The sequence below is a fragment of the Cavia porcellus genome, unplaced genomic scaffold, assembly GCF_034190915.1.
Source record: "Cavia porcellus strain 051 isolate PalLab524CR breed Dunkin Hartley unplaced genomic scaffold, mCavPor4.1 scaffold_9, whole genome shotgun sequence".
In the NCBI taxonomy this organism is placed as follows: Eukaryota; Metazoa; Chordata; class Mammalia; order Rodentia; family Caviidae; genus Cavia; species Cavia porcellus.
The window spans coordinates 61,562,732-61,577,033 of record NW_026947492.1 but is presented as its reverse complement, the minus strand read 5'-3'; the positions used below and the strand labels follow the sequence as shown (position 1 = coordinate 61,577,033).

The 14,302-nt window shown below is 38.5% G+C and overlaps 1 protein-coding gene across 3 annotated transcripts in view; it reads right to left on the bottom strand.

Annotated features, from left to right (window-relative positions):
* Fam168a (family with sequence similarity 168 member A) overlaps positions 1-13,958 on the bottom strand; it is a 203,461-nt gene extending 189,503 nt beyond the window's left edge. Inside the window, exon 1 of one of the 3 annotated variants that reach the window (XM_003463453.5) lies at positions 13,447-13,958. The gene's annotated coding sequence lies outside the window, so the exon portion shown is untranslated. The remainder of the gene's footprint in view (positions 1-13,446) is intronic. The other 2 variants (XM_013145324.3, XM_013145322.3) reach the window with 2 other exon arrangements.
* Between the last annotated feature and the right edge of the window lie 344 nt (positions 13,959-14,302).

The following is a 14,302-nucleotide window of genomic DNA, read 5'->3' as shown; positions in this document are numbered from 1 at the left end:
CTCCTGCACTGTGGGTGGGAATGTAGACTGGTGCAACCATTGTGGAGGTCAGTCTGGAGATTTCTCAGAAAGATGGGATTGGAAGCCCCATTTGACCCAGCTACTCCACTTCTAGGCATATTCCCAGAAGAACTGAAAGCATCATACCACAGTGATATACGTGCACCCATGTTTATAGCAGCACAATTTGTAATAGCCAGATCTTGGAAACAGCCTAACTGTCCACCAACTGAGGAATGGATAAAAAAGTTGTGGTATTTTTACACAATGGAGTACTACTCAGCTATAAAGAAGGATCACACTGAGATATTTATAAATAAATGGGCACAGCTTGAGACCATACTCATAAGTGAAATAAATCAACCTCACATGTATAAATATCGAATAGTTTCCCTAGTGTAAGAAATAATAAAAATACATAAAAGTAGGTGGTAATCATGATTCCCCATTATATTGCTTTGAAGCCATATAATGTTTTCACTCATTAATTGGAATGGTTTTATTCTGGGTTGATTTTATTGTCTGTGATGGTATGAACAGCTGTTTTGAGGAGAACAGGACATCATAATAGTTAGTGCTGACTTGATGTCGTCTCGTTTTGAAGTCCCATCAAGCTGTTGTTCTTCTGTCTCCATTGGTTTTATCTTATTGCATTGTATCATGTTGTATCTTATTGGATTTTAATATATGTGATAGTATAAACAAAATTTTTTATAGGCAAGAAGATAATATAGAAACCGTTGTTCGTTTTCTGTTAGCTGGTTCTAAATACCCTGTAATACTTTCATTCTCTTGAATGGTTTCACACTGTCTTGATATGTTTGATGCTATAGTATACGAAGTTATACTCAAGTATTTCAAGGAAAGAGATACTATGGTAACTATTATGTCAGGTTACCTGGTGGTGAAACACTATAGTTGCTTAAATTGTTCTGTTCTGACCTATGTTGTTTTGTTGTTATGTCCTCTTTTATCTCAATCTCCCCTTTTTTCCTTTTTTTTAAAAATTATTATTTTTATTTTTTTTTAATTAAGGGAAAAAATAAATTAAAAAGTGGTGGGATATATTATAGTAACTTTTTTGTTTTCCTATTAACCTGATTTGAATCCCTGTATTGCTCTCACCATCTTGTTTTGACTGATTTTACTCTATTCTGTTTTGTTTGATAGTATCAAGTTTGAGGGTATAGGCAACTACTTTGAAGGCAGTGAGATACCCTATGATGCCCATTATGGTTTGGCTATTATCTTCTTTTGAGGTCCTGTAAGGTCTCCAATGTTTAGATTTTATTAGTTTTGTTCTGTACTGTTTTGTTTAATTCTATTATACCTGATGATATAGGCAACTCTTTTTAAGATAGCAAGAGGTATTGTGGTAACCATTGTTGATCACCTGGCATTCTGTTTTTGCATCATGTACTATGTCCATACTTCTGTTCTAACTGACTCTGTTTTGTTTTGTCACATTTGGTTTTATTCTCTTCAAAAAAAAAAAGTGATAGTATACTATCACTCAAAAAAAAAAAAGTAATGGGAGTAATAAAACCCAAAATGTGTAATTGTTATTATAAAGAAGAGAGGAAAAGCGAGTGCTCTAAAGGATGTGGCTGCATGTATATTTAAGTGTATAAGATAGAAAACCATATTGCTGAGTTTTTGTTGGATCACTGAACAGAACTGCTTGCAATCTCACTGTTTGAATGTCCACTTCATATGCTTTAGTTTTGTAATTTGAACAACTTATTTCTAAGATGACAATGTGTAGTCTATTGACTGGTGATTTCTTACTGTTTATTTTTTTGAAGTTCTGTGTTGCTTGTACCCTTTTACTGTTTTTTGTTTTGTTTTGTTTTCTCTTTAAATAAAAAAAAATTTTTTTAAATGGGATATACCAAATTAAAAAGCTTTATACAGCAAAGAAAACAACCAACAGAGTGAAGAGACAACCCACAGAATGGAAAGAAAGTTTTGTCAGCTACTCTTTGGATAGAGTATTCATATCCAGAATACGTAAGAACTCAAAACTCAAAAAATTAAGATTCCCTCCAAAAATTTGCAACTGAAATGAAAGGATACTTCTAAGAAGAACAAATGGCCAAAAAATATATGAAAGTATTCAGCATCTCTGGTCATTTAAGGAAGCAATACTAAGATTCCACCATACTCCAGTAAAAATGGCTATAATCAAGGACTTCAAAAAACACCAAATGCTGGCAACATTATGAGGAAAAAGGAAACCTCCAACATTGTTGGTAGGAATGTAAACTAGCACAACCACTGTGGAAATCAATGTGGGAGTCCTCAAAAAACTAAAAATAGAAATTCCATTCGATCCAACTACTCTTCCTAAGTATCTTCCCAAAAGAGTTAAAGTCATCATAATACATTGATACATGCATATCTACATCTATAGCAATATACAGTTCACAATAGCTAAATTATGGAAGTAGTCTATACATACATCAACAGATTAATGAAGAAAGAAAATATTTTGTATTTATATATCTATTTTATATTATATATACATATATAGTATAGTAATATATATTAGTATATATTACTATATACTATATAGTACTATATAGTATACTATATACTATTATATTATACTATATATAGTATACATAGTATACTATAGTATACTTATACTATAGTATAGTATACTATAGTATAGTATAGTTATATATAGTATACATAGTATACTATATAGTATACTATGTATACTATATATTACTATATACTATATACTATATAGTAATATATATTACTATACTATATATTTATATTTTTATATAAACAATATATTTTTAAAACTAAATATATTTATATAATTAAATATATACTAGGGGCTGAGTATTTAGCTCAGTGGCTTAAGCACCTTCCTGGCAAGTGCAAGGTCATGAGTTCAATCCCCGGTACCACAAAAAAAATAATAATAATTAAATACATACTATATATTTATATATAGTATAGTTATATATATATTCGTCATAAAGAAGAATAAATTTGAGTCATTTGTAGGAAAACGGATGTATCCTGATATCATAATGTTAAGTGAAATAAATTAAACACCAGAAATTAAAATATCATATTGGTTTCTCTTATATGAGAAATCCAAATTTATAAAGAGTAAAAGGAGAGATGTTTAGAAACAGAAAGGTACACTTTTTTGAAGATGGAAAAGGAATCTGAGGAACGGGGAAAAGGCAGGGGGGAATCATCAATATGCAATATGTATGCATACCAATTCCCCAAAATGAACGTAATTATTATATGTTGCAAACATACACTAACAAAAATACATTTGAAAATGGGCATATTCTGCAGAGTACAGTAGTGGTATGTGCTCAAGTGCTGGAATTACAAGTTTGAACCCAGTCTAAGGTACAAATGAAGACCCTATATCCACCCCCCACCAAAAAAGGGTATAACCAGGCATAGTAGTGCAACCTGTAATCCCAGCACTCTGACAGTCTGAGGCAGGAGGACCATAAATTTGAGGCCAACCTGAGAAACTCAGCTAGACCCTATGTACCTAGAGACAAGGTACCGTCTATGTAGTACAAACTAGCCTTAAACTTCCTTATATGTCCCAGACTAGCCACAAACTCAAACTCAGTGATCCTCCTGCCTCAACCTCTTGAGTGCTGGCTTTACAGGCATGCACTACCACACCCAGCCCCCCTGGCAGTCTTCTGCTTTGAAACTTTGTGTCATACATCATCATCATCAAAGTCCTTATTAATCCAGTTAAAATCTAAATTCCATACTAAATTAAAACTCACATCAGGGAAAAAAATTTCTATCTTACTCATTTGAACATCATGCTACTAATTTTGCCACCTGTCCTCAATAGGTTAAGTTCAAAAACTATTCACTCACTTGGGAACAAGGTAGGGGTACTTTGATGTTTATTACAACAAAGATTTCTTGTTGTGAAAAGCTTCTCGTGTGAATGATACACTTAACTCAAAAGGAGGAAGAAAAAGAAACAATATAAACACAGGTAAGAAATGCCAAGATACCTACTGAAACTACATACTGTTCAATATTATCTGTGATGAGAAAATCAAGGATTACACAGGAGCAGGTCACAGAATGTCTAATATGTCATGATAAGGAACCAACGAAGGGAATGAAGCAGGGAGTGATATGGACATATATAGATACAAGTATGTTGGGTAAATGTTCTGGCTGCTGGACAGAAGGTTTACAAGATAAGAAAGATAGGGAGGCCAATTAAAAGGCTACCACTTGTCCAGGTGAAAGGCCTAAACTAAGATGGTAATAGGAGGGGTGGGGCCAGGGATACAGCTGCCTGGCAAGTGCAAGGTCCTCAGTTTCCCTCCTGTTACAAAAAAAAGGAAGAATGGAGAGCTTAATTCCAGAAATATTTATTTTTGGTACCAGAGACTGAACTTAACCTTGCAGGTGCCAGGCAGACATTTATGCCACTAAGCTATTATCCCCAGCCCTTCCAGAAATATTTAGGAGTTATGTTTGACTATAAGAGACAAGGGAGATGGCTGGGGATTTACCTCAGTTGGCTCAAGCACTTGCCTGGTAAGTGTGAGGTCATGAGTTCAATCCCCGGTACCAAAATAATAATTTTTTTTTAAAAAAAGATAAGGGAGAAAAGAAAACATAGAGCCACACCTTGAATGATAATGATGGATGTGATAATTCCTTCAAATTAGGTCTAAAACACAGCAAGAGATAATTTTAACTTTTTTTGAGTGGGGGTTGTACAGAGAGGAAAGTCAGAAGATGTAAAGAAGGAAATGAATTCTGTTTTGAAAATATTGAATTTGAGGACATTGGCATGGGTAAACTGTAGGTAATAAATAGTGGTAACATCTGCAAGTCTGGCACTTAAGAAAACATTGTGAGTATATATATTTGAGAATCATCAGCAAATGAGCAAATCTACTCAGTTTTTTTTGTTGTTGTTGTTGTTTTGTCTTTTTCCTTTTTATCGGTACCTGGGATCGAACTCATGACTGCCTGCTTGCAAGGCAGGCGCTTGTGCCGCTGAGCTAAATCTCCAGCCCCAAATCTACTCAGTTTAAGAACATAAGAAGTCCAGTGAAGCTGGGGAAGGTGGCACACAACTACTTGGGAGACGCAGAATAACTGCAATTTCAAGCACAGCCTGAGAAACTTACCAAGAATCCTGTCTCCAAATAAAAAATAAAGGGCTGGGAGTGTAGCTCACTAGTAGAACATCCTTGGATTCAATCTCCAGCAGCACACACACATATCCTAGGAAGCAGAGAGCTAACCCTGAGAAATATATCACCATTTACTAAGACGGAACAACAGATATCTCTTCTTAAGTATCTCTTAAGTATTTTCACAGCTTTAGTATCTCTTTCTGCAGGGGATACAGCTCAGTATCACAGCACCTGCCTGGCAAACATGAGGTTGTGAGTTCAATTCCCAGTACCAAAAAAACCCAAAAACCAAAAAACAAAACTCTTCCTGCTAAACAGCAATCCAAGAAGAACAAAACCTAAAAACTATGTCCACTAGTATTACTCATCTGGTGGGCACAGTAAGAAATAAGAAATTCACCAGGGAGAGGGCTTTTCAAATAGAGAGCAGTGCATACGGCAAGAACAGGAGCATGACTATACACTATGACTAGAGACTGGCTTATTTGGCTTTACAGGAAGGACACATCCTTAAAAAGTCATAAAGAGAGCTATGAACTAAGGTCTACTGGAACACAGGAGGGGAACAACTATAAGACTCTAAGTGATCATAAAATGAGTCATCTCTAATTTCTCACTCCCCAGCACGTGTACATACCCTTCAAGTCTCCCCTCAAGCCTCGAGTCCTCTAAGCATCTCCCCTCCTTTGCCCGGGCAGAGGAGGCCGGGCCACGTCACTTCCTCAATGCCCCTTGCCCATGCAGCCCTCACAGCATTGACTGCTACTCTGTTACTGTTACATAAGAGCAGGGAATCTTAGTTTCCTATCTCTGACTCCCAGCGCTCCCTTATTATCTGCCATCTAGTAGTTACTCAACAGATTTCCTAAACCTATCATGTGTGAGAATAGCTCCTTGGCCCTAGAATGTGCTGCAGTTACAGGTTTATATTCTATTCTATTCTTTCTTTTCCTTTAGTTAAGATACTAATAAAGTAAATTTACACAGAATCAGTATGGAGATTCCTCAAAAAACTAAAACTGGAAATTCTATGTGACCGAGCTATACTACTTCTGGATATCTTTCCAGCTAAGATAAACCATATTATAGTATATATTCATACCCACATTTATAGCAGCACAACTCACCCATCAACATTTGACTGAATTTTTAAAAATATGGTTTTATATATACAATGGAGTACTACTCAACCATAAAGAAGCATAAATTTGGGTCACTTGTAGGAAATTGGACGCATATTAAATTCATAATGCTAAATGAAATAAATCACACAGAGATGGTCAAATATAACATTTTCTCTTGTATAAGAAACCCAAAGTATAATTTAAAAAGTAAAGTAAAAGATGATAGGAAACAGACTTTGTGGAGATGGAGATATGGCGATGGACATAGAAGGGAAAAAGAAGTAAAAAGGATTAAGATGTGAGATGAATAGATACGTAAATCCTACAATGAATATATTATGTAACACAAACAAACATACTAATAAAACAATATTGAATGAAGGAAGATGTAGTCCAGAAAAATATTAACCGAAAAATAGCCAAAAAGAAAATTTTGTTTTGTTTCTGTTTTGTTTTTGAGATAGAGTCTCACCATTTAGTTCAGGTTGGCTTTGAACTCACTATGTAGCGCAGGCTGGCCTCAAACTCGTAAGAGATCCTTAGCCAGGAATAAATTTTAGCTCTAAACAATTCACAATCACAAGTAAAATAAAAATATCAGGGGCTGGGCTCAGCGGCATAAGCGCCTGCCTTGCAAGCAGGCAGTCGTGAGTTGGATCCCTGGTACCGATAAAAAGGGAAAAGACAAAAAAAAAATGTCAGTAACAGCAGTAGTTACTGAGCTGAGTGCTACGCCACAAAGCTTACTCTCCGGCCCATGAGTGTTCCAGGTGCACTATTTTATCTCATTTAATCCACACTCTGTGTAAACAATCCTCACTTTAATGTTCTCTCTGTGCTAAATTATAGGTAGCAGACTGAGAGGGAAACAACAGAGTCTGAATAATGATAAATAGTGTATACTGCATTCTCTACATCAATAAAGCTGCCACTATTTCACTTTTAGCTAGACAGCAGTTAATGTAAAATTGGGTTCCAGAAATCCACCACAAGAAAATTCTCTAGCTTTCTCTATCCCTGTATATCTAACAACCTTTAAGTTTCAACGGAGAAATTATAAACTGACCGTCCTGTACAGTAATCTCTTCTCCACTGGGAGTACTTTTCAAAGAGACATTAAAACAAGCCTTTACTCATGGGTAGTGTTGATTTCTGTATTGTAAAGTAGGAGGGGAGAAAAAGCATCATATATATAATCCCTTACAATTTAAAAGATTTTCACATTATCTCATTTAAACCGAAATGAGATAATAAACTGAAGTGTCAAGAGATTATTTAACGAATTTGAACTTCAAATTTAGACAAAAAAAAACTCCTAGCATATATGTTGCTAAGCTTCTGATATGTATCACTATCTCCTATTCGTAGTACTCTACTTCAGATTAAAGACTCTTCTACACAATCAGAATTAGAATATACAATAAGCAGTATTCTGGCCAATAAAATAAACACTTTCAAACAGTCCTCTTTCAGAGCTCCACGAAGTCTGCTTGTACCCCCATAACTATTTGTAACTATGACTGATCTATATCTGGATAACCCAACCATCAATAAAGGCAAATTGGTCTTGCTAACTGGATTCATACTCTTTAGAATATGCACATATAGATAATAGAAAATGTTACTGGGTCTAAGACTATAGGAGAGCACATGCCCAGCACATAAGAGGTCCAGGGTTTTGATCACCAACACATTAAAAACAGAAAAACTGCAGTGAAAGACAAAGAAAAACGGAAGGAGGGGAGGAGGACGAGAAGCAAGAAGAAATAGTGGCAGCAGCACCCAGGCATGGTGGCTGGGAGGCTGAGGCTGGAGAAGCAAGAGTTCAAGCCCAGACTGGGCAACTTAGTGAGACCATGTCTCAAAATAAAACATACAAAAGGGAGGGGATTTAGTTCAGTGGGAAGGCCAGTACCACAAGGAAGGAAAGGAGGAAGAGAGGAAAAGGAGGGGAAGAGGAAGGGAAAAAGAAAGGGAAATTACTGGGGACTACAGACAATAATCTTGCTTCTTACTTTCTTGTAATTTCCAGTCTCAATCATGTGCATTTATTAATTTAATAGTGAAAGACGTAAAGCACTTTCACAGTTAAAAAAAAATAGGAATAAGGGTTAGACGACGGTGCACATCTGCGATCATAGCAGTCAGGAGGCTGATGCAGGAAAATCGCTGTGAGTTTGAGGCCAGCCTGGGCTCCACAGTAAGTTCAAGATTTAGCTTGGACTACACAATGACCTTGTCTCAAAAAAAAAAAGTGGGGGGGGGGGGATAGAACAAGTCACAGAAGAAAACTTACAATATAGTTCTACTCACAAAGAGCTGTGAATGTAAAGCTAAAGACGTGGCTCAGTGGCAGTGTTCCCTAACATGAGCAAGGTCCTGGATTCAGCACCACAAAAAAAAAATGCAGATGTACCAAAAATATTGTTTAGAGAGATGCACATGTTTAGTAAAAGTACAAAAAAAAAAATAAAATTCACATAAAATTCACAAAAGTATTTACTTTTGAGAGAGGAAGAAGGAGAAAAACTCAACCAGCATGGGCCCCCAAGATGCTTTAAAAGTGCTAGAAATTTTCTTTTCACGATATCAAACGAGAGTTCACAGCTGTTCAACTTGTTATTCTTTACTCTGTGGATGCAGAATATGTACACTTTTAGCCACGTGAATCATTTCATTATTTAAGAGTATATAAACAGGATTGAAGAATTAGAATTCTGGGACTATCCATTTATTAGGTATGTAACCTTTTTCTTTTTTTAATTTTTTAATTTGAGAAGCATTTTGGCTAACTTTATATTGTCCCTTTTTTATTAGTATTTCCAATACATGATAAATATATGCATCATGAGGAACTGGTACATACACATATCACATCCTGACCCTTTTTACTTCCTTTCTCTCTCCACTTTCTATCTCCATGACCACATAACCTTAAACAAGTCATTTAACTTCTGACAGTATAGTTTTTCTTGTTATACACATGAGGAAGCTAATAGCCAATCTGTTTGTTTACTACTTTACTTGTCCTTTAAACAATTGTTTAAAGTACCCAGACACCAACAGGCAAGGTGGCATAGCCTGTAATCCCAACAATGGGAGAGATGAGGCAGAAGTACTGCAAATTCAAGCCTAGTGTAGACAATTTAGTCACTTAGCAAGACCTTACCTCAAAAAAATAAAATAAAATAAAGGGTTATGAATGTAGTTCAATGTGAAGGCTTTAGGTTCAATCCTTAGAATAAATAAATAAATAAATGGTAACTACAAACATGCAAATACGTAGTACAAACATGCAAAGTGAAAAAAAAAGACATGCAAAGTGCAGATACTTATAATACAAAATAAAAATACTTCCCTAATAACTAAAAGAATACCATAATACTAAGGAACCAGTTGGTAAGGTATACAAGGCTATTCACTATTCCAGCGTCCATCTATCCCTCCAATGATAACGTAACTAATATCCTTTTAATGTACACTATGTAACACACTATGTTAAATGTTTTGTTGGGCTATTTTGTTTAATCTTCAAAACAACCTTATTTGACAGTTCTTTTATCACAGCTTTACAGATAAGCTCACTGTGCCCAAGGTCACACAGCTAACAGAGGTGGACAGACTTTAGGACACATATTCTTAAGCACCAAATTCATTTCACCTCACTTCTTCCCCTAATTTAAATTGTCTCTCCCATGACACTGAAAGTTCCTTGACAAATGTTTCTGTTCATTTTTACTTGCTTTGGCACTTACAAACAAACAATAAATAAACAGTGAGCACCTATCTCATATGTACAGTGCTTTCAGGATATAAAGTGATTTCAGGACATGAACTAATTTGTACTTAACAATCTTGTGGAAATATAAATGATTTTTATTTTACCATTTTAACCATATTACAGTGAACAACCAAGGGCACTGAGAACATTCACAACGTTTTACAATCATTACTACCAAGTCTGAAAGATTTTGACTTTACTGAAATCATTTAGCCGTTAAGTGGTAGAACTGAGATTTGAAGCCAGACCCTTTGACTTATAAATAAATCCAAGTGCTCTTCATTCCACCAAGGCCTCTGTCCACCAACACCTCCACCTGCTCTTCCCCTTTTCACCAGAGTCTACAGAATCAATGAGAGAAAGATACTAAAACATTTCATACGTATTACTCCTGCACAGGTGAGCTAGCTATAAGACACACACACACACACACACAGAGAGACACACAGACACACAGACACACAGACACACACACACACACACACATATACACACTTCTAGGCAGGAGCTTTCAGAAGCTAGGTCTTTAATATAAACATCCCACCTGTAAACCATGCAGATCCATAAAAGCAATGTCTGTACCCTGGAACAAAACTATTAGGAGAAATGCTTACATTAGTCAGTAATAGTCTCACCAAGTCACAGGTGACTGCTCAAACTTAATTTTTATTACAGTTAAGAAAAAAATCTTTCTCCTACTCTTCCCCCACCAAAAAAAAAAAAAAAAAAAAAAAAAAACTTTCAATTTCAAGGATAAGTCCAACCTTCCATAACTTTGTTTATTCTGAATTTAAGAAAGATTCTAAATGCATATTTGCATTTTTAATGCAAAATGAAAGCCAAGAAAAATCATTTGCTTTTTGAGCTGAACTCTGAGGCTTTACAAAAATAAAAAATCGGGGCTGGGGATTTAGCTCAGTGGCATAAGCGCCTGCCTTGCAAGCAGGCAGTCGTGAGTTCGATCCCCGGTACCGATAAAAAGGAAAAAGACAAAAAAAAAAAAAATCATTTTGAACCCATTGATGTCAATTTTATCCTCTTTACATCTCTCATTTTTCCTCAGTCTGAGCACTAATCATCAGCCACTTCATGTTTAACGTATCATAGTTAATGCAATTAAGTTCACAAAACTGTTTCCCTAAAGCTGTTCCTTCTGCATATACTCTCTACCTTCCATCAACATTCTGCCAGAATGTGCTATCTCCAAGCTTTAAATCAAATTTGTGATGAATAGATGCAGATATTGTTTCTGTAGTTAATGCAATGTGCCTACATCATCACCCTCTAAAAAATAAAATAAAAATGCCTCTATATACCTCATTTATCCACGTATGACAGAATTCTGATCACTTAAATTCCTTTAGGAGAAAATTCAATCTATAGAAATAGTACAATTATTTTAAATTTTATCACGCAATGTCAAAAGAGAATCAAATAAAAAACTCCATCAGTACCAAACCACCTCACCAATGAATATTTATGACAGCTCCATATTTCCTGTCTTCTGTTTACATAAAACGGTGGTGCCAAGACTCATCTCAGGATTATTAGCCTGCAATACAATGATTGCCCTAATTGCCTTGCAAACCAGGACACCAATAAATGGAATCGTCAAGCAATCAATGGGGGGGGGGCGCTACCTAAGCTCTTTCTGCATATGTGCACATTACCTGCCTGGAAAATAAATTCAGTCTTATATTTTTCAGTCTCATTCATCAGTTTTAAAGCAAAGAATGCACACTTAATAACCCCATGCTCATCCAATCTATTTAAATTCCAAATTCCAGGACTTATTTTAAATGCATCAAGAGGAAAGGAAAAGGCAGAAATAGCATATTGAATGATATCTATTACATTCCATTTTCATCTTCGCCCATCTTTGAGAGGGATCCCCTTCAATTTTCTCTTTAGGATATGTGAATAATAGCATCTTCTTCTCCTTAATTTACTTTACGGAAGCCTGTATCAACTTAACCCTTTGGGCTGACTTTATTTCCACATGATACTAATATAAGTAAACAAAAAGGTCAAACTGACAGCTTAAGATGTCCTCTAGGAGAGTCTTAATATACCTTAAATCCTGGCAAAGTCCCTTCTAACAACCTTTCGATTATTGCCCCTCCCCCAAACAAAGCCACCAAAGCTGCCCCTGTAAGTGTCCAATTCCTAAGGCTCTTGTGTCTCTGAGGACATCACAGTCCTTTCCTCCAGAATAACCCAACCTTTTGCTTCCCAGCACCACTCAAAGTCCCCTATCCATCCTCTCTGCCCCATCCATACCAACAGTTCCAGGTCTCTTGTACCTTAAATTGTCCTTCTGCCACCTCACTCTCCACAACCATCTCTCAGATGTTCATCGCAGATGTTCATTCTCCTAAACTCCCTCAAACACCTTGGCCAAGGGACATTTTCTTCGAGATACCATCCCCCAACCTTGCCCCACCACCTGCCACCATTCACTCCCTGAGTCCAGCCTAGCAGCAGCTTTATGTACTATCTGTCGACATCCTGCAAGCTGGGAGCCACCAAGCCCCGCTCCAGTGATTCAAAGAACACCCTAAATCCTGTCTCATACACTCCACCCCAATTTCTATTCTTATCCTCCCATTTAGGGCCTACCTTCCAAATTATCCAACTCCTGCCAGTTCACCATCACATTCCCCTCACTGTAAGTCTCACCCCTAAACGTTCCTATTCCAATATCCATCATCCCACCCCACGAAAATCCCCAATTCCACTTCCTCTGCTCTATCCTAAACCAGGGGTAATTCCATAAATTTCTACAAATTCCACCACCCCCGGATGACAAACGCCTACTTTAAACTCAGGTCTCATCGTCTGCTCCAACCACCTCCATTACCCTGCCTCAGGTCCACCCTACATTCCACCTTCTTGAATTAACATTCCCCAGGGTCCTATTCCAACCGTTTACATCTCACTTTGTATTGAAATCATTTCCCTACCCCCCACCCAGGCGCGGATCTCAAGCTGTCAACTGCTCCGGGCCAACCCCAAACCACCACCCTCATTCAGTCCCCTCCCCCATTAAAGGCATCCCACCCCAGTCTCATCTTTCACCTCTCCTTAAGAACATCCCAAATTCCACCCCACTCCTCCATCCCACGTCCCTGTCCCAAGTCTGGTCATTTCTCCCATTAAAAGTCCTCCTCTCTCGTTGTCCCTCCAACCTGCTTGGGTCGTACCTCTACCCCACCCCCAGCCCGCGCCTGGACAAGTCGCCCCCGCCAGCCCGCCGTTCCATCGCGACCTCAGCCCCCTCCCCCCAAACCCACTCTCATTCACCCCAGCACCCGCAGCCCTGGAGCCAGAAGAGCGGGCCGAGGCCGGGGGTGGGGGGTCTCCTCACCGGTGAGCGGCTGCACGAGAAAACGGTGGCGGGGCTGAAGCGGCGATGCCCTTGTCTTCTCCGGAGGCTACAGCAGCGACGCTCTCGCTCCCTCGCCCGTGTCCAGTGGAGTGGCGGATGGCGCGCAGGGACAGAAGCCTCCTCCTTCTCAGCAGCTCGACTCTGAATCCTCTGCAGTAGCCGCTGAGAAGCCCGACGAGTGGGGGGAGGGGACTCACCGCTGCGGGCAAGGGATAGGAGGCGGAGGGAGAGGGCTAGGGACCGCTGAGAAGGGCGGGGGAGGAGGAGGCGGTGCGGCGTCTCGACACGTCCCACAGCCCCGGCGCGCCAGGACCACAATTCCCGGCATGGCCTGCTCCGGCCAGTGCACGGCCTGCACCTTCCGCGGCGCGCCAGCGCTGCACGGCCCCACCCTCTATGGTACAGACAATAGAAGGAAACCAGTCGTCCTGCGGCGACTTTTGTAGATTCAGACACCACCTTTGGAAAAAGTCAGGTCATTCTACAGCCCCATTCCCAGGTGGCTAAGTTCGCAGCGTCTCCAAGCTACAGATACCTTACTGGACTACATCTCCCAGCATGTCCCCACAGCCTTCCACCCTCCTTCCGTACAGTTCTCAGACCCGGTACTACAGTTCCCAGGCAGTGTGTTCCCTATGAAATGCTGGGAGATGCAGTTCTTCGCTCTTCCTCGTCCTCCATGTTAAGAAAAAGTGAAAGAGGAAAACGGGACGGAAGGAATGTACCAGCCAACTGGACATAGGCCTAAATGGGCTAGATTACCTGTGGTTTTGTACTCTCCTCGCTATCTCCGTTTCACTGTCTCTCACCAGAAGTAATTTAGAAGCTACTTCAC